At 42.7% G+C, this 21,800-nt stretch overlaps 1 protein-coding gene across 9 annotated transcripts in view; it reads left to right on the top strand.

Annotated features, from left to right (window-relative positions):
* LOC118095417 (poly(rC)-binding protein 3) overlaps positions 1-21,800 on the top strand; it is a 249,935-nt gene that overhangs the window by 63,496 nt on the left and 164,639 nt on the right. For all 9 annotated transcript variants that reach the window (XM_088655488.1, XM_060282171.2, XM_088655484.1 and 6 more), the window contains exon 2: positions 6,803-6,904. The gene's annotated coding sequence lies outside the window, so the exon portion shown is untranslated. The remainder of the gene's footprint in view (positions 1-6,802; positions 6,905-21,800) is intronic.

Here is a 21,800-nt window from a genome sequence, read left to right on the forward strand (position 1 = left end):
TGCCTTATGGCTTGGTGCTCCAGGGCACTCAACAGCGCATGGTTTTGTGGCCTTCTTCATCGAAAATAGCTCTTATTAGGAGTGACCTGAAGGTATCTCAGACAAAAAAAACCTAAGCCAATCTGGGTTTGGACGTGTGCAATGTCTAACACAGATATATCCCACTGCAGACATACTGTGTGGAGCTGTCCCTACCCAAATGTAAAGGACCTTGTTTGCTGGATCTATTCTGTGCCAACCAGATGCAGTCTGATCACGGCAACATTCCAAATAGTTTTGCAGTCCAGGACTGATAAAAGAAAGTACTACTTCCTGCAGTGCATAGTCAAACTATAGAACTCATGAGATAGTGATGGTCACTGAGAGGCATAGGGTGGGCAGCGTGAGGGGGGTCATTGCCCTGGGGGGCGGTTTCTTCCAGGGTCGCATTTTGCTTCTTATGCCAAATGGGCAGATTGGAAGGATGCCTGCCTGCCTGCCCTGCTGTGTTCTCCTCATGTCACCCTCCACACCCTGCCCCCCAGTGCGCCCAGGCGCACCCGCCCCAGGCGCTGGGAAGATATGTGCCGCCGCTATGGTCACCAGCATGGATAGCTTTAGAAGTGGATTTGACCAGTTCATGGGAGGAGAGGGCTACCAATGGCTACTAGCCTTGGAGGCCATGCTTTGCCTCCACAGTTGGGAGACAGCACTGCTTCAAAATGCTGGAAACCACACAAGGGTGCTGCCTCGGGCTCATGTTCTGGTCCCTGTGTGGGGAGAGAGCCAGTGTGGTGTAGTGGTTAAGAGCGGTAGACTCGTAATCTGGGGAACCGGGTTCGTGTCTCCGCTCCTCCACATGCGGCTGCTGGGTGACCTTGGGCTAGTCACACTTCTCTGAAGTCTCTCAGCCCCACCCACCTCACAGAGTGTTTGTTGTGGAGGAGGAAGGGAAAGGAGAATGTTAGCCGCTTTGAGACTCCGGGATATCAAATCCAAACTCTTCTTCTTCTTCTTCTTCTTCCTGGTTGACCCCTGTGGGAACAGGATGTTGGACCAGATGGGCCACTGGCATGATCCAGCAGGCTCTTCTTGTGTTCTTATGCATGTTCTTACTACATGTGTGTTGTGCTGTATTGTGAAAGTCTACATTTGTTCTAAGCAGATAGAATTTGTAAATAGCTGTAGCATGTTGAATTACCAGAAGCTTTGCTTTTAGCAGCATAGGCTAAAAGGCTAAGATACAAATCACGAAGTCACCCATTTTAGTCTCAGCACCTCATCTGCAATATGGGAGTAATAATACAAACCTACTTTACAGGGTTGTTGATGTTGTAAGGATTGCAATGAAGTAATGAATACGAAGTGCTTTGTACTGAAAGAGCCATTAAAATGATCCTCATTGCCATTGTTACTTGGCTAATTTTATTACCTTTTGCATTCTAGCTATATAAAATCACAGACGCAATGATATAGATTTGTTGTGTATGTCAAGGAAGCAATATAGCAGAAGTTTAATTGGTGTGATGGTTTTGATCTTCCATCTCCAAATTGACACTTAACTTCTGAAAAGGAAGGAGGAAATGTATTCCCCACATCAATCAGACATAATAGGAGTGCCTTGTTAAAAGGATCATTAGATAATCAATAGCTAGAAAGAAATTACGCAGTGCTATGGATGTAATGTCTAGACAAATTGTGCCCTTTGGTTATATGGCAGTGTATTCATAGACTAGCATTAGATTCAGAGCACAGTTGAAGTTTTTGAAGGATCAACATTTTTAAAGGATATCATTTGAGAAACTGTAAAATTATGCAGTTGCTACCATTACTGACACACGTTGAATTCAAGTGAGGCCACAAATGGCCCCGAGAGCATCAAGACATGATGATTCTCTGAGATACTGTATGGTGAACAAACATGGCTGCCAAAGCATCACCTCCTAACACTCCAGGGGCATTTGCACCCTCATTTGCACCCTGCACATCAGCAGGAGAAGCACTTTCTGCCTGTTCCAGGTGCTCCAGCTCTTCCTAGCCATGTTAAAGATGCGGTGGCTGAGCAGGGAGGAGTTTAATAGTTCTCAGACCATCTCTTGGAGGAATTCAGTGAGGTGTGGATTCTAGAGGGGGGCAAGGTTAAGTATATTTATTGTGAACCAAAGTGCAAATAAAGCTTGTCAGATGGGAGAGAGAATAGTCCGTGGGCATATTGCAGGCAAGTGTGGAGGCTGGTGAATCCCTATTGAGATTTAGCTACAGGTGGAGCAGTCATGCTTCACAGCACACTCAAAGCAGATGGGCAAGTGAAACTGTGCTTTGGGTTGTTTTGTGCATTTTGTGCATTTGTTTTGTGTAAATTTGAAGATACCGGTACTATAGTTCATTCATGTCCTGCTAAACTCAGGTCATGTTAACTATAAAATATATAAAATGAACAACATTGAAACAAAAAAGTGTAAAGGAAGCTAGTAAATAGTACATTCCATGAATGTATTAATATATGTGTTGTTCTAAATTGTAATGTATTCAATTAAAAAGGTGCAGGTCCGGGCAATGACCTTGGGAAAATGTTGTATATGTGTGAATAGACAAATAGCTCAGAATGTAGAACCGTGAGTCAGGCCCGGCTCGCCCATTGACTCTAGTGGTGTGTTGCGCCAGGGAGCCTGGGTGATCAGGGGGCACTGAGGGGTGCCCCAGCAAGTGGGAGAGCTGCGTGGCAGCATCCCTTTTCCCTCCACCAGCCGCGCTGGGAGAGTAGGGAGGTAAGCGAGCAGAACAGGGGCACTAGGACCCTGTTCCGCTCTGCAGCGCCAGGGTCATCCCTCACCCCGGCACTGTGTTTCATTGGTAGAGGCGACGCCACATGGCAGCACCTCTACCAATGAAATGCAGCACCCTGTTGGGAAGGAAACGGCCGTGGACCCAGCAAGCGCCGGAGTCGCGGGAGACGGCCAGGAAGGCCCCGGCCCGCTGGGAGAAGGTAGGAAGGTTGCGCGTGAGCTCCCGTTGAGCAGAATACAGAATACTATTACTTCCCTTTATCTAGAGGCTATACTCCTATTGATGCAGCCTAGAATTGCATTGGCTTTTTTAGCTGCTGCATCACACTGTTGACTCATGTCAAGTTTGTGGTCTACCAAGACTCCTAGATCCTTTTCACATGTAATGCTCTCAGGCCAGGTGTCACCCATCCTGTATTTGTGCCTTTCATTTTTTTGCCCAAGTGTAGTACTTTACATTTCTCCTGGTTTTATGCATGTCTACTCAGAAAAAAGTTTTTGCAGTGGGCTTCCTCCCAGGTAAGTGAGAATAGGATTGCAGTCTTGTCCTTGAAGTGAGATAGGAACATATCATGGGTGTAGCCTGGATTTTTGTTAGGGGGGACAGGCCTTTTATTGGGGGGCAGAACCGCAGCTATATATTCTCTTGATTTTTCTTGATGGGGGGCAGTTGCCCCTCCCTGCCCCCTCTTGGCTACACCCATGACTAGTATATTAAATCTGTATGTGCCCAAAAGCCAGTAAACTTAGAATAGGAACTGGCATTCAAAGAGTGAGACATATGACTTATCAGGTGGTAGTCAAGTAAGTTTTACTCATAGTAGGCACATTGAAATTAATGGGCACAACTTAGTCAGTTTCATTAATTTCAGTGGATCTACTCAGAGTAAATAATTTTTAACAAATTATGATGATGAGTATTTATATAGCCCTTTATTAAAATCCCGACTACTTCAAACAACTCCTTAAGGTAGGTCAGTATTATTGTCCCCATATTGCAGTTGGGGTGATAGAGGGGTGAGGTTGACCGACAATGACTTTCCATTCTGCCAGTCTCAGGTCAATATGTGTCAAACTATCATTTGGTCATATAATCTGAAGATTTTGTAGACTAAAACAAAGAAAGGAAAGTAGGTACCTGAAAACATGCAGTGTACATGTCAACATTTCTGAACAAGTGTAGAGAAATAAAAGAAGTTTGTTGCATTGGGAATAGAGTGCATGAAAAATTATGGCTGGGAAGTGTGGGAAAATATCAGAACATTGTGGGGGAATGGCAATTGATTCTGACAGGTATATAAATCTAGGGATGGGGTCTGAGCGCTCACAATCAGTGCAAAGGTAGTGAGAGAAAGGACAGCTGTGAATTGAACCAAAGACAAATTTCCCCAGGGAACCCTGACTGGGGGATAGGCAGCAAACCAAAGTGAAGAAGGGAACAGTATACCATCAGACTGTATTTATTTTTGTTATTTGTGAATTTTAAAGAGCACCATCCTGTACATACCTATTCAGAAGTATGCCCTTTTGGGTTCAAAGCAACTTGCTCCCATGTAATTGTGTATAGTCTTGCATCCTAAGAATGCTTGCCAAGTGTTTTTAACAGTTACTATCTACAAGATATTATAGGAAGTTATTTTGTCTGTTGGTATCTGGGCACCTCTTAAGGTTGTAACCAACTTTTGCATGATGGTCAAGAAGCAGGTTTTCACCTTTCCTTGAATGCAATTGGACACCATTTTGAATCAAGATGGTGGAATGGACCTTTCAAAACAGAACTGATATTTTGTTTTCTTAGAATTCCTGAGCAGTGCCACGTATGAGGCTGTTAGTTTTTATACAATAAAAACAACAGAAGCACAAAACAGCAAGCAGTGGAACAGACAAAAATTCTAGGGTTAGATTGACTAAAACCAGTATATCTGAAATACCCGACAGAATAAAAACAGGTCTACACCTAGCGCCAAACTGAAAACAAACTTGATGACTACCAGGAAAGCCTCCTAACTTCATATAACATGTGTCCAACACATGTCTTATAAATGACTAATGGCGCTCAAATACAAAGTGAATATATTATATGCTTGTCAGCTACAGAATTTTCACTAACGCAGAGGCAGAGTGTGTCTCGCTGGCGCCCGGGCATGTGTGGGTGGGTGGGTGGGTCAAGGAAAGGAGCAGAGGACAAACAGTACCCACTGCGCCTGCCCAGCCCCTGCTGCCTCCCGCTGCCCTCTGCGGATCTGGGGAGGGTGGCATGAGAAGAGTGCAACAGCCATGCACCTCTCGATCCCAGCCTCGCCAGCAAAGGTAAGGTTGGGATTGAAGGGTGCATGACTGCAACGTCCCCATGCCACCATCCCCGAGCAGTCTTGGAAAGCTGGGATCTGGGGAACATGGTGCGAGGAGGATGCAACAGCCATGCATCCCCTAACCACGTAAGATGCAGTCTAAGGGCTGTTGCATATGCTAGCCTTTAGGTCAAATGTTAAGAAACAATAATCAAAAATAGCAAAAAGCTATAGATGCTAGCTAAACACTGTTGCATGGGTAACATACAGTGGACACTTGGGTTGCGAACGTGATCCGTGCAGGAGGCACATTCGCAACCCGCAGCGTTCGCAACCTGCTGTGCCATGTCTGCGCATGCGCAGGTCATGATTCGGTGCTTTTGCACATGCGCGAGCACCGAAACCCGGAAGTAACCCATTCCGGTACTTCTGGGTTCGGCACGGTGAACCCAAAAACACACAACCTGAAGCGTCTGTAACCCGAGATATGACTGTACTTTAAAGTACACAAAAATGTTGTCCTTTTTCACCTGTCTCATATATATATATATAATGTTTTATTAAAATTTTCAAAAATACAACAATAGTACGAAAAAAGATAAAAAAGAAAAAAAGAAGAGAAAGAGAAAGCCAAATACATATCAAACACAAAATCTTATATCACTTCACATTGTATATTGGGACCTCGTAGATTGCAGTCTTAATGAGGTAAGTCAGGTATAGAAGCCTAGACAAACTCCCAAATTCTGATTTTAAGCGCTCATTATAGCTTCTGCTTTACCACCAAATGTTAAAACACTGCATCTGTTTCTGAATCAATAGATTGGGGTTTGTCAACTGACTTTCAATAATTATTTAGATTCTATTCCAGTTTGAAGGGGAAATGTGGTTGGCTCAGTCTGGTTTTCAATTCATGGCTAGTTTGACATCTTGCTTTAGTTTTTCCTTATGGTTATACTTGTGGGATGTAAAACTACAGTCAAGTACAACATTCCTACGGTGGATATATTAGGGGATGTTTTGTTCTACTCAGGAGAAGACTTCCTGTTTCCTCCTGAGCTGGGACAGACTTCCACTACATGTGACTTGAAGAGGGTGTTTTCTGTTGTGCTAGCATGGAGGAGCACTCAGCCTCCATGTTCTGATCAGTGTGTCTTCTCCATTTTTTATGCTGCTCTGTGTTTGGAGAAGTGACTGCTTAGTCGCAGTCACTTGAGACTAACTTCTTTATGGAATAGTTCTAGTTCTTATGTAACCTAAGCCTGCCTTTAGGGATATGTCTGTGAACCTGAATGAATCAGTGAGTAAACTACTTTTATATTAACGTTAATGTGTTTATTCTTTTTAAGAGGGATTAGAAGGGATTTTACCAGGAAGGAATCTTTAATAGTAAGACTCAAATGAGTCAGCAACAAGCTGATTGCTGCGTAATTTTAAAAGGGGGGTGTTTGGAACTCTGCTAGAATATGGAACTTGCTAGCGCAAGTTAGGAAGGATATGATTAAATAATATATCCTCTCCTGACTCCCTAATCATCCCCACAATACCGGGCAGATCAGAGACCCTGGAGAATTTCAGTCCATTAAGAAGTACTTCTGCACCTGTAATTTTGACAGGTTTGAGACATTTCCAATTAACAGTGTATTCCTTCCGCTGCTACAAACCAATATCTGGTCCAGATAACTAGTTGGTGAAGTATTGTCTAAAAGTCTAGCTAGTGTTTGATGGCTGTTTTTCTTCTTTCAGCTAAGGCCCATTCCTTCTCTACTACACAGAGCACTGCATCACAACAAACATTCAGCACAATGCTGGTTCCTAACAAATGAACTGAAGCAGGATCCTGGACTGGTAAGTTACTGGTTTAATTTGTTGTGATGAATTATTTCTGTAACTGCACTGCAAAACATGGTGGCGATAAGGAGGCATAATTATCCTTGCTGTGTGGCGTTGCAGGCAGTGGAAAAAAGCATCCAGTTCATCCTCAGGTAGTCATGCAGCAGAACGTTTTTTTGGTGGCATGGGTATAGTTGACACCTGCTTCAATGGAGGGAGCCCTGCATCCCTCAGAAATCCCCTGTGACCTTTTTGCCCCAAACCTTTGAGGACAATGTCCCTTGACTTGGCACAGTTTTCACAGCAAACCCAAATGAAGCATCCATCGTTGCCCAACTCTGTGGAATCATTTTCAGTTGATGCTGCCTAGTGATGCAGAAGTTTTTGCATCACAGCTGGCTTTGTAAATCCAGTTGCTGCAGTGGCAGGAGTGGGGGTGGGGTGCAGGGACTAAGGATGGGACCCAAAGCTGCCTTGGGCTGGAAGTTCCATAACTACCTTCGGATAATGCTCACACCGGGTTCCAAAGTACACCAGTATAGAGAACTTTGTGCATATTGCAAATCAATAATAATTAGACTGCTGTATTATTATTATTTTTTTTAAAAAATGCTGCTAAAAGGACTTTTCTCTCCCTTCATTGGAATCATGCCAGTTAACATCTAGGTGCAACCAAAGTGAAGCTATTTGTAGTAGGAGTTTAGAGAATGATTCAATAGAAATTAGTCCGATTTAGGATTTTTTTTTCCTACAATTGCTTTTCTTGTTACAAGAATAAAGAAATGTAATTGTTTCTTAGCAGTATCTACACTGTAAATGTTATAGTGGTTTTATTTATCCATTTAATTATCGTGATTCCCCTCCTAGTATTTTGATAAATGCAACTGAAATGAAGGTGCAGGTGATTGTGTTAGGGTCCCGAAACCTACCTGCAAAGAATCAAAGCGGAGAGAAAATGACTGTAAATTTGACACAGTCAACTACACAGTTAAACAATTACCACTGCAGGCCTAAAGATGTCTACTCAGAAGTAAGTCCTATTGAATTCAGTGCCATTTACTCCCAGGTAAATTGGGTTGAGATTGCAGCCTAGGTGTTTGACAAGTTAACTGGGATGACCTTCAATTATTCTCTGTTTAATTTTCCCCATCCCATCATACAAAACAGATGATTGGTAATTGTTCATGTTTCTGGTGAATGTGGAATGCCTGGTACGGAAATGAAGGAACTGGTGAGCTCTGTCCTCAGTGTGTGTGTAAAGAAATTAAAATTCTCAGATGTGAGGAAATGTGCTCTTTGGACTCTCCCCCCCCCCCCAATAATTTTTATTATTTTTTTCCAAATATCTTAAATACAATAAAGCTTAACAATATTATTCTCCTTTAAATCTATATCTTATCTGAATTAACTCCCCCCCCCCCACTTCTGGCTTCTCTACATTACTCTTACTTAAGCGTGTTTACTATGCATTCTATAAATGTCTATAATTCCTTTTAAAAATTTGTATTATACTTTAAACATACATTCCTTATTATATTACGGCATTACAGCTCATGATCTAACCAAATGTTTACAATAAATATTATGAGTTTTATTTCATTCAGTCCTGTGAGTGTCTTTATTTATGTACAGTTTTCTCTAGGTAAAGGTAAAGGGACCCCTGACCATTAGGTCCAGTCGCGGACTCTGGAGTTGCTGCGCTCATCTCGCTTTATTGGCTGAGGGAGCCAGCGTACAGCTTCCGGGTCATGTGGCCAGCATGACAAAGCCGCTTCTGGCGAATCAGAGCAGCACACGGAAACACTTTTCTCTAAGTATACCATAAATTTGGACCATTCTTTTTGGAATTTCTCATCGTCCTGCTGTCGGATTCTTCCAGTTAGCCTTGCTATTTCCGCATACTCCAATATTTTCTGTTGCTATTCTTCAATTGTTGGAATATCCTGTTGTTTCCATCTCTGTGCAAGGAGTAGACTTCCTGCTGTTGTGGCATAAGGGAAGAATTTCTGATCTTCCTTTTTAATGTTTTCTCCAACCATTCCTAGCAAAAATGCCTCCGGTTGTTGTTGTTTTTATAAAAGATGTACCTAAATATCTTTTTGTAACTCATTATACACACTATCCCAAAAAGTCTTCACCTTGTCACACAATCACAACATGTGGAAAAATTGCCCTATTTTTACAGTGCATTTCCAACAATTCTTATTTTTCATTTTGTACATCTTTACTAGTTTGGTGGGTGTTAAGTACCACCTATACACCATTTTAAACCAATTCTCTTTTAAGGTCATGGATGCAGTAAATTTTATTCCTAAATTCCATAGTCTTGTCCATTTCTCATATTCGATATTATATCCTAGGTCCATTGCCCACTTATTCATGAACTTAATTTCTTCATCTTTTGTATGCCATTCCAGCAAAAATTCATATACAGTGGTACCTCTACTTACAAATAACTCTACTTACGAATTTTTCTACTTACAAATGGAGCTCCATCCGCCATCTTGGATGCGGTTTAGATAGGTTTTGTTCTACTTACGAATTTTTAGATAGGGTTGCTTTGACTTACGAATTTTTTCTCCCAATGCATTCCTATGGGATTCGACTTACAATTTTTTTCCGACTTACAAATGTGTGTTCGGAACGCATTAAATTCGTAAGTAGAGGTACCACTGTACAGTGGTAACTCGGTTTATGAACACAATTGGTTCCGGAAGTCTGTTCATAAACTGAAGCGTTCATAAACTGAAGCGAACTTTCCAATTGAAAGTAATGGAAAGTGAATTAATCCGTTCCAGATGGGTCCGCGGCGTTCGTAAACCGAAAATTCGTAAACCGAGGTGTTCATAAACCGAGGTTCCACTGTACTTTAGACAACATCTTTGTATGACATTGTAAATACCCTCTTTGGACTCTTAATTGCCATTCAACTTATATACAGATATACTTTTAAATATTTCCCCCCAAAATGCTGTATTTTGTACATGTGAATCAAAATGTCTTGATACTGTTTTTCTTCTACATAATTAATAAAAAACCTATTTACAAACACTAATACACACAATCACATAACAGTATTAAGCAAAATTAAGTATGCAACTTATAGATGCATTTTAGAAAGTAAGGGCAAAACAAATGCCAGCTGTGAATTTCAACTTCTTGTTAATTTTGAGAACCTGCTTGCTTTGTGTAGTTATTAAGTTGGGCATCCTTCATCTCCACATGGACAATTGTGGTGCATTGTATTTTCTTAAGAACATGGGTTCGGGGACTTCTTTTAAAAAGTGGTAGACTTTTCTTTTTCCTGACCCTAACAATTAAACATTAGAGCAATATACATTACTTCAGACTTTAAAGGTCATGACTAATTTAAGAAGTCTGAAAGTAATGCTCAAGCATTGCCTAGAGTGATGTTGCTCTGCTCAACAGAGGCCGTGGGTATATAGTGTTTCATAATATAAAGCACTTTTTTCTTTTTTTGCCATGCATGAGCAGTTGAAACTCCACATTGTTTTTTCTGCACAGTTGTTGCTGCCATTCAGAGCTGTATCAGGGCAAACATTAAAACAATGCTACTTGATACTAGAACAGTGGCAACGGCAGGGTGTTTATATATATAGATGTAACATGAATTATAGTTGTTGTTGAAAGCGTTCTGAAGAACAATTGCAGGTGCTAGTTGTCCTTGAGCCAAAAATAGCTACTACACAGAGAACTGGATGCTTGTTTGATGGTTCAGGGCATACTTCTATAATGACATCTTCAGTTCATGGCAACTGTAAGGTGAGAACTGGAGCAGGCGAGGAAAGGGCTAAGATAATTATTTCTTAAACATTGTCAGGGAAGTAGAAAAAGGCAGCAGTGGTATTTCCCAGGGCAGAGCTGCTTGTTGCATGTTGCTCTGTGTCTTTTTTCCCCTGAGGGTTTTTCCTTTATTACATGAAGCGAGCTTTCACAAGGATGAGGGGACTGTTTAATTCTTTCTTTCCTAGCAATGTATCTGTTTAAAACAGACCACCCCTGGCTCTCGTTCTCTCCAAGGGTTAGAAGGTATGGGGCCTGTATCTGTTATTTCTCTAGGAGAAAAGTTGGTTATTGTGGTTTTGAACAGCTAGAAAGGAAAGAAATGAAGGGGTAATAATAATAATTGTTATTGCTATTAATTTTTTGTATTCAACCTATCAAACTTGGTTGCTCTGGATGGCTTCCAACAGGGTATACAAAAGCAGCAGCAGCAGCAGCAGCAACAACAACAGAACATCAAGGATTAAAAGTGTCACAGAAGCTTTAGCTACCGTAATAAAATTAAGCCCCTGAGGGGGGGAAAATCATCACTAAACAACATTGAACTTATAGTTCTCCTCTTAATTTCTCTCACTTGGATACCATCCCCTCTAGTAATAAATATGTCTCATACAGCCTAATAAGTGACATTTCATGTTGAGCTTTCTATGAACTTGGCAATAGATGAAAGTCACTATAGTTGCATGCAAGCATTTTTGACAGGGTCTTTTTGGATGTGTGTGTGTGGAGGCGGGAGGACTACCCGTGATTCCCTGTTGTTGAGTGTTTGAGAGCTGGCCCAACACTTTCCTCTCCTCCCTGCCATCGGGAGAACAGAATGACCAAACTGGAAGAACCACACAGTCAGATGCCTGCAAAGCCTACCCTTTTGGTCATAAACTTCCTTCCCTAAAGTGACAGGATTGGGGAGAGGGTGCACCAGCTATAGCAAGGGTGAGGACCCTCAGCCCCTGAGGTCTAACACAGCCCTCTGGGCGCCTCTCTCTGGCTCTCAGAACTCTTCGCAGCCCAGGCCCGGACCGTTCCACTCTCCTTAGGTCACAGAGCCCTCACAACCCTGCTCTACACCTTCCTCATGTGTTTTTGCCTGGCTGGAGTGTGGTGGAAGATGGAGAGTTGTGTACAGTGGTGCCTCGCTAGACAAATTTAATTTGTTCCACGGGTCTTTTCTTATACCGAAAAATTCGTCTAGCGAATCCCATAGGAATGCATTGAATTTTTTTTTAATCCCATAGGAACGCATTAATTGAATTTCAATGCATTCCTATGGGAAACTGTGATTCGCTAGACAAATTTTTCATAAAACGAATTCGTCTAGCGAGGCAACCTCCACTCGAAAAATCCTTTCGTTAAGCGGAAATTTCGTTAAGCAGGGCATTCGTTAAGTGAGGCACCACTGTATGTAGAAACTTCTGGCTTTTGCATGGCTGAAACATGCCATACTATACAAGGTGTGAGAGAGGCATAAATTGTTCCACCCACTTCTTGCCTCTGCCCCTGCTCAACACTACTATGTGTTTCTCCGCCCCTGAGTGAAAAGGTAGCCCCCCTGGGCCAAGACATGCTCCCTGCCCGCAGGGGAGAAGAGGGAGTGATGATGAAATTAGGAACGGAGGGGGGGGCATGAAAATAAAAAAATTCCAATGGTTGAACTGGGAATCAAAGGCCATTGTGGGTAGGAAAGGGGCCCGCTCTGAATCACACGAAGTGGCTGCAGAGCCCTGGAGACCCCAGAGGGCAGTCCCTGCTATTTCCTCCCTAGGCATGGGAGGAGGCCAGCAACACCTTCTACTCACTGAGAGGCTGCTGTGGAGCTGGCACGGGGGGGGGGGAGCTGCTGAGGAGACAGCAGAAGATCTGGCCTCCAAGGAGCGTGCCACAGCCATTGCTGCCACTACAGCAGCAGCAGTGGGTGATGCATTCCGGGGGGGGGGGGCAAATCTGCTGCTCCTATGGTTCTTGCCGCCAGGGCAGTCCTTGCCTCATGCATGGGCTGGTCCTGCAAGATAGGATTCCCAGGCAGACCTCTTTTCAGGTTCCCTGCTGCATGCACTCTGGTGGTTTCTTTTCATAAAGGCAGTATGTGTTGCTTCTGGCTTGACCTCTCCTCCTCGCAGAGGGGAGGGGTTGCGAGCGGGAGGCATTTCCCGTGCTAGCAGGGGGGTGCATTTGGCCCCCTGCGTCAGCCTTCCTCCGCTGCCATACCAAGCCTCTCAGCTGGCCAATAGGGCCAGCTGGTTGGCGGGGCCTGGCTGCATTTAAGCAGCCGCGACAGCGTTAGGGTTCCATTCTGCTTCCTGGCTTCATCAGATCTCCCCCTCCCCTTAGGTCTGTTCTATGCTTTTGACCTTGCTATGGACTGCGGTTGGTTGCCCTGGTTGCCCAAGGGGCCTGGTAGGAGTTTTTATCCATCTCACTTACTGGCACCAGCCAGCCTCTTGGTTTTTTGCCTACCTCATAGCAATTCGTCACAACTTTATGGTATTGGCGGTTAGGCATTGGAATATGTATATGTCTTGTGTGTTGGAGGACAGGTTGTGGCCATCATCCAAGGCCTCCTCTTTTGGGTATCCCGTTAGAGGGATACGGTGGTCATGGATCCTGTCCGAGGCCCTTCTGGTGGCATCAACAAGCTCCTCGTACTGTTTGTTAACCCTTAATGATTCCCTGTGGAGCGGGGTGGAGTCATGCCTAAGCCAATACCACTCACGTGCTGTAACCAATAAAGTTGTGGCCTTATTTTCCCCATTAACCTAAATTCATGTGTCACTGTGTATTATTTTACTCTACGCGGCTGGCGGGTCCTCGACTCGCAAACTAGTGCTGGTTGAGTAAGCAAAGTAAAAATAATGCTGGCTGTGAATGTGAAATTATTGGTACCACTAGGGTGGTAACAAAATACTAAGACTGTTGGACACCTTATAGTGCAAAATGATATAATTATAAACCATAGACTCCAGCAGTTGAGCTTGACAGCAGGAGACTGTTATTTTGCAATCATATCTTCAAGGCTCATTAGCTGTGGATTTACATACTAAATAAAAGCTTTTCGGTCGCTGTCAGGGGGTTGTTGCGGCTACTCTCAAGTAAAGACGCTCCAGTCCACACTGTCTTTAAGAGTTTTATTGTGCATACTATTTACAGTGCAGAGATAGCAGAAAATGTGACCGCCTAGTCCGATTCAGAACCCTGCTTGCGTCTGCTTTTCGGTCAGCATAAAAGCCTGGGCACCCCAAAACGCCGTCCCTTCGCCCTACGTGTGGGCGCGTGCCTCAATTCGGGCGCCGGAAGGAGAGGTCTCCCCTCTTACTGGCTGGGGCGGCGCCTAGGCTCCGACGTCTCGCTGAGCCCCTCATCCGCTGACCCTCAACCAGAGCAGTGCCAAGGCTCTGACGCGTCTCTGAGCCCCTCCTGCAAGCTCTGTTCCCCATAGCGTTGCCAGGGCTCAGACGCCTCACTGAGCCCTCTCTCCTTTCCGCTCCATTCCTCATTCCCTCCTCCTGACTCGCTGCTCGCGCTGTCGCTGGGCAAAGGGCTGGTCAGGATGACGGGGGGGGGGAGGCTCCCTGTAGGGAGTCCCCCTGATAGTGGCTATAATCTGTAGTGGCATTTTATTCAGATATTTATGCAGAGATCCACAATAGTCAAAAATAAAATCCATATAGCATTGATATGGTGGTTGTAAGTGGACATTGAATATGCTCCTGAGAGTCCAATGCAGAACATTTTAGAGTTTAAACAAATCCTGTACAGTATCTAACTTGGTGTACAGTATGTAAAAGAATGTGTAGAATTAGGTGAACCCTATATAAAGCAGGCAGCACACAATTCTGAACTACAGGTTTGTAGAAAAGAGATTCAAAGGGCATGGAGCTGTTTTTAGCTTTCTTCTGTAAATGCCATGAAAATGCTTGCCGAATGCAATGTTTCTTTTCTACCCTTGCTCCAGGGTTCTTGGTGGTAGAGGTATCAATTCAGAATTTAGCATATACGTGCATCTGATGTTATGCATTATAGCACCACTGTATAAATACAGGTAGATTTTCTGTTGCCCAAGACTAATCAATTTAGTACAAACGTTGGGCTCATCTTATCTCCTTGCACATGTGCACAGTGGGGGGGGGGGAGAGATTGTCTTTACTGGAGGGCCTTCTTTACTTCTTTACTTGTCTTTACTGGAGGGCCACCTTGAAGGGGAGGCCTACCCACCTCTTTCATGAAAGGATCATGGGCCCCAGAAGGCAAGTTATTCGTGCTTGATAATGCTCTAGTAGGGATCCCCAACTTTTGGGGGCTCATGGGCCACATTTGTAATTTCACGGAAGTCCCATGGGCCCTGTGAGCTTCTGTTGTTGTTGTACATAATATTGTATGCATATGCGTTATTAGAGTAATTAAGGTGAATGTATAGGTAAGTATATCGGAGGACTTAAGTTAAATGTTAGGTGGGGAGGGTTAGAGAGTTTGGAATATTAGTAGTGAGTGGTGATTGGATGGGAGTCTTCAAAGGTAATCTGAATGATTGAGGTGAGGCAGTTTGGAGTCAGTTCAGCTGAGGATGGAGTTGGAGTTTGGGCAGATGGCGTGGGAACTGGTGTTGGATGTGAAGCAGGCTTAGTTGATTGGTATAGGATCAGTACTGTAGTACTAGTTACAGGTAGGTAGCCGTGTTGGTCTGGTATAGTCGAAACAAAATGAAAAAATTCCTTCCAGTAGCACCTTAGAGACCAACTAAGTTTGTCATTGGTCTGAGCTTTCGTGTGCATGCAGTGTATCTGAAGAAGTGTGCATGCACGCGAAAGCTCATACCAATGACAAACTTAGTACTACAGTAGCCATTGTTGTCTATGTCATAAAGTAACAAATGAGATAAAGAAAAACTTAAAACATACACTTATGTGCACCAGATAATCATAAAACACTTGCTGTGTGATTCCTCTTGGAATCAAGTAACTTACGGTACTTGGAGAGAAGTGGACCAAGCTTAGCTAAGTGAGGATAATGAAAAAAAGACAAACAAAAAGGAGCTAAAGCATGAATAGATTTTTTAAAGAAATAAAAATAAAATAAATGTAAAAGTTTGATGTGCATAAAATGTTATGTAGAGGTTTGCATTTGCAGAGAACTGTGGCAAGTGCAGAAGGTGCCTTGGCAGTTGAAGCTGCAAAAAGAAGCGTGGAGTCTTTGTTTTAAAGTTAGGGATTCTGAGTTTCTCTCTCTCAGAACTGCCAGCATTTTGAACATGCAGCTTGCTCATCTGAGTATCTGAATCTGTCTCTGGAACCAGAGACAGAATAGTGTTGATTCAAGGAAAAAATAACAATATAAAAAGGAGTATTCTTGAATGCCACTTCTGAGCAATCCCAAGCTTCCTGGGTCTCATGTATATAAGACCTTCCAAGTGTCCATATTTTCCACAGACAGTCCCAGATTTACAGAAGCCGTCTCAGTTTCTGATTTGATCCCAGAATGTCCCACTTTTCCTCAGGATGTCCCCATTTTCATCAGAGAAATATTGGAGGGTATGGAGTTATTTGACCCCGCAGTCAAGGAGCTAAGCTTTAGAAGACATTTGAAAGCAGCCCTGTACAGGGAAGTTGGCAGCAAATAATAATAATAATAATAATAATAATAATAATAATAATAATAATAATAAATGTGGATAGGATGTCCCTATTTCCATCAGAGAAATGTTGGAGGGTATATACATAGCAGTCCATGCCTGACAAGAGGTGGCTGCTTCCAAATGCTTTTCAAAGGCAGCTCCATTTGGCATTACTGTAGCCAAGCTGTATTGTTTTCATGCATAGATGACAATTGGGTTCCAGACTTCCCGAAATTCAATACACATCATGTACATAGTCATTCAACTTTTAAGAGAAATGCAATGTTGCTTACTTCAATGGAACAGGATGTTTTAAATAGGCTTAAAAGGACTAGAAATACCTGTGACAATATATTTCAGGCCAGCAATTTTCAACAATGCTGACTACAGCATTGTGGGGGGTTCAGGAACATCTCCAAGGTCTTGATCAGACAAAACCCTGAAATAAAAAGAACCAGTGAAAGAAAGAAAAAAAAAATACAGAAAAAGTTGTGCGGCCTCATAACACATTACAGACAAAACTCTTGTGTACTTGTAACACGCTTATTTTCACACTTAGGATCATGGTCTGAAGTGACCATAGGTATTCACATGCACATACAAATTTGCATGTTGCCGAAGACTCTTGTATTTAATAGATGCAACTTAAATCCAGTGGCATGGATAGTTTTTGCAGGGCGCAATCAGAATTAAAGCATATTTTATTGAAGCATATATTTAGAGAACAAAAAACAAAGAATCTGCTTAGCTGCATCAGCTTGGTCTGGTCACATGATTAAAAAGGCAGAGAGTTTTTGTAAAACACTTGTATTTCTACTGTCTACCAGTTCAAAATGAATTGCACCAGTTCCAGTATGTTGTGGCAGAAAATGAGACTGTGTTGGATAGTACCATCCAGTCAACCCCTCTTGGAATATGAAATGGGGAGGGACAATCCTGGCAGTGTGACTATGAATTCCTGGCTGAGCTATCGGAAATTAGCTCCAAATGAAAATGGTAGTCCTCACCCGAGAATCAAAAAGGATACCAACGCCGTTGAATGGGTTCCCACTGATAAGATGAATGGAAGCATTTTTAAAGATGAAATTGGGTACCTGGACAAAGTGGAAGCAACAAACACGGAGTCTTAAAGGAATTGGGGCTAAAACTGATGTCATGGAACATAGCAGGCTGGTGTTCAAAGCAGAATAATAAACAGCTGATGATTTTGAGCAATTTGATATTATTCTGCTACAAGAAAAATGGCACAAGGACTCTATAATGCTTAATGGATGCAAATGACAGCCACTCCCTCGACAAAAGACCAGTGGGACTTGTTAATATTAAATGGTACAATAACAGGAGATTGGCCTGGGGAATATACTCACTTTACAAAGCATGGACGCAGTGTGATAGATTATATTGTAATCTTGCGATTTGAATGTAAAATTGTCAGAGTTTGAGTTAGGAAGAACTTCCTGACAGTAAGAGCTGTTTTGGGCTCAGATTTGGACAGGTGCTCACCTTGGGTCTACAGAACTGTTCAATCTAAGTTCCTAAGGCAATTTTTTTCTATTCCATCCTGTGTTCCAAATGCTTCATTTTGTTTGGAAGCTAATCTCACCTATGTTGAATTACAGATTTGGTGTAGGACATTTAATTATTGGCTTCGGCTATATTTAAACCCTACCGGTCTACTGGTATGATTATTTTTCACCTAGTCATTAAGACACGTTGGCACCCTATTTGCAAAATTTAAGAATTCCAAAATACAGGCACACTTTCACTTATGCAAGATTAAATACACTGCCTCCAGCTGTACTTGAGGGTTGATTTCAAAAAATTCCGCTGGAAAAAAATGTCCATGTGAAGATGGCAATATTGAATCAGTAGCTCATGTGCTTCTAACCTGCACACTTTATAAAGATTTGAGGAGTGGTGTTCTTACTCCTATACAACTATCCACATCGGGTTGCTCAACCATTGCTACTGCGTCCTTTCTTCTATCAGATCAAAATAATCAGGTGACAGGAAAAACAAAATAATCAGGTGACAGGAAAAACAGCAAACTTTTTAGCAGCGGCAATTAGAATAAGATCTATTATTTGACTAGCTGGCCGTGCCACACGTTGCTATGGCTCAGTCTGTTAAATGGAGCCTCAGAGTCCCCCTTCAAACTCCCCTCACCCCCCTCATCCCTGTGATTGGGCCCACCCTGTCCCGACCCATGACCTATTTGGGCCACCCCCATCCCCCACCCCCACACAGGCAAGTCCCTACCTCCACTCGGCCTAGTCTGGAAAGCAGCCTAGTCAGCAAAACTGAGCCAAGATACTGTGGAGAGAGAAACTTTCCTAGGTGCAGTACCATTGTAGCCATCGCTAGAGGGTGCTGTGTTGCAATCTCTCCTGTACTCCCAGCATGCACATTCGTATGATTTGTGAGTTCTGAAACACAGGGTTTGGGGTTTTTTACGTGGCCTAGGTGTGACATCTGTCTACGCAACCTGTATAGGAACCTCCGCAGAGTGGAATGGAACGTTGAGTCCAAATTTGAACAGAATTGGTCAAGTGGTTTCTGAGAAAGGTGCTGTGTTACCTACATGCACCTTCTACATTAGAGAGAGAGAGAGAGAGAGAGAGAGAGAGAGAAGAGAGAGAGAGAGAGAGAGAGAGATTCTTGATGTAAACCTCCTGAATGTGTTTTGTATAGTTAAGTTTCCACCTCTATCTTCAATGCATTTTATTTTATTGCTATGGCTAATGGCTGATTAAAATTAAGATTCTTCTGATTCTGATTCTACCATGCAGCCACAAAGTAGTGCTATCAAATAGCCTAAAAATGCCAATCCCTCAAAAATCATTTTGTTTGACTTAGCAATTAAAAAAGAGGAAAGCAGAGAATAAGCTGTGATCAAGTCTTACTTGAATATTTTATCAGAACAGCAGAGTGAGATTATTGGTACTCAGCAAACTTTCTACATTAAAAAATAAATAAAGGAAAGCTTTAAACCACCACCCTATATCCTTATGTTGTGGCTACTGAAACCTATCATTTAATACCAGTATGAAATAATGCCCAGGGCTGCAACATTTTGTCAAATGAATCTTAGCTATGGATCATAGCCACCTGAATCCCTGTTTTATAGATTATGGCTGTCTCCGAAAAGCCTTGCTAAGATCTGTATAATGCACTGGTTTATATGTATGTAGAATTATCTTAGTGGCATTCCAGCTTTTTCTGAACTCAGCAACTAGAGATTTAAGATGCTCAATTGGCGTCACAATGAATTTTTTCTGCTTGGGATTGAAAAACTTACAGGAGTGAAAATGGGACAACATAAGTGTCACTGAGAGTCATTCCCCCCTCCTCTTTTAAGAGCTATGAGGGGCTATCATCCAAAGCTGTTTCTTTAAAGGATTATATGCAATTCAGGTCAAGCAACACAAAGATATATCTGCAAAGGAGTTGCTGCCACATGTCCTTTTAAAGCTTGCTCAAATCCATTGGAGGTTACTAGAGTATCAGTAATGACCATTTAGTGAAGTTTATACAGCCAAGGAGAAATGCAGCTGAAGTGCTGATGCTACAGAAATACAGATGTGAAATTGAATGATACTTGTCACTTAAGGAAAACTTCCTAGGAAGGGGACAGGAGAGAAGGGAAATGCTCTGAAAATGTTCTAGCTTGAGGGTTAGTTAGATGTTTCTGCTAATTTTTTGGAATGCTATGATGAGGTAATACTGTGGCTCTTCTACAAAAGGTGATGACTACAGTGTAAGAGTTGGAAACTTTCTATCCACTAAAAAAGATTTAAGAGAGAATAGAAATAATTATGTTTTCTGCCATAACAACAACAACAACAACAATTTTTTTGTCATTGTACAACCTGTGTACAATGAAATTAAGTGAGCCGCCCCCCCCCCCAACAATCAATCAATACCATGGTGAATTGCGCTGTGTGAAAAATAGGGTAAGACAACCTTCTCATGGTTAATTGTATTTGTATCCTCCCTTAAAGAGGGCACGTATCGCGGTGAGACCTGGCAACCAAACCCTGTGTTGTGGGTGGGTATGATTGGATAGTCACAACACCCTATTAGTAGGTCCCTTGATGCAGGGTTCAATCAGGCCAATGGGATGCAGGCTATAATGGATCAAGGGACCTATATATATCTATGCACGTGACCCAGAGCTTCCTCTTTAGGTGTGTATATCGGAACACCCGCCCACCTCTCCCTACTTTTAGGGCTTGTGCGCTTGACCTTGCTATGCCGTCGTGTGTCGTCTGTTGTTGGGACAGGCACGGCAGGAATTTTCCCCACTTGGCCGATTGGCTGGTGCCATTTGGGTTTCGCCTGCCGCGTAACATATCGTCACAACTTGTAAGGTTGCGGATAGGTTCTGGTTCAGGTAATATGAATGGAGGAACGCTCTCGCCATCCCTAATTGAAGCGGTATTCTGTTAAAGGAATCCAGGGACTCAATGGTTTGGTCAACCCTGTGAGGGGTTGTGCCCGTGCCTGAGTCCAGGGGAGCATCTGGGTGGTGGACGTGGCCTGTTCCCGGCTTTCCGCCTATCCAGGTGTTCACTCTTGGCTGAGCTATGCTGGTGCCCTGGGTCAGCGCTACCTGCAACGGTGCAGGGAGCTAGTCGAACCAGAGCCTGTGCAATCACTCACTTGCTGTAATCAATAAAGTTGTGGCCTAAATTCTGCCAAAAACCAAACCAAAATTTGAGCCTGTGTGAGTTTATTTAAGGGGGAGGTTTAAAGGTGTGAACATGCAATTAGCAAACCTAACCACTGCTGTTGCGCTGCTTCCTAGTACTGACTGGTATCGAGGGAAAGCTTTCCAAGCCTTAGAAATAATTGTATTGACCTTTTACAAATGAGTTCCCTGGCAATTGTTTCTAATTGCCACAGCTTTGAATTTGCAAAAAGGATTTAACTTGCTGGTGACAAGCTTTATTTTCTCCCCTCTCAAACTTAATTAATCAATCCTGTAAATGACTAATTAGACAAGTGCCCCCCTTCCCCTTTTTAAAATTGAGGTATCGGTTTTCGCCAAAGCTTTTTTTTACCCAGCAGGTTTCTCTACAGCTGTATGAGTGCATGCATGCTTCATAATTATAAAAATTAAGTAATCACCTCATTTGTAAATTAAAATTGAGGTTAAGCAATTGACTCAAAAGTTTTGCTTCATTGAAAAAAGGCCTACTAGTATCCACCCAGCTGTGAGTTTACAGTTCTCATGCTTCAGATTTAATTTAAATTGTGTTGCAAATTGACTTTGCAGAATTTTAGCCTGAAGTAGCCTGTACTGTATCTATTTCTGGAAGACATCATTGTTCACACAAGCTGGTATTACTTAATATAAAAATTGGCTTGGGTTTTAAAATGTATAAGATTGGGAGTGGGGTGAAAAAGGGAAATGGTTGTTTTCTTTCGGATAGATAAATTTGGTTTGAAACTGGGCTGATTTATGGAACTTGCTGAATTGACTGGGAGACTCCGAGACCA

The sequence above is a fragment of the Zootoca vivipara genome, chromosome 12 (assembly GCF_965207765.1).
Source record: "Zootoca vivipara chromosome 12, rZooViv2.hap1.1, whole genome shotgun sequence".
In the NCBI taxonomy this organism is placed as follows: Eukaryota; Metazoa; Chordata; class Lepidosauria; order Squamata; family Lacertidae; genus Zootoca; species Zootoca vivipara.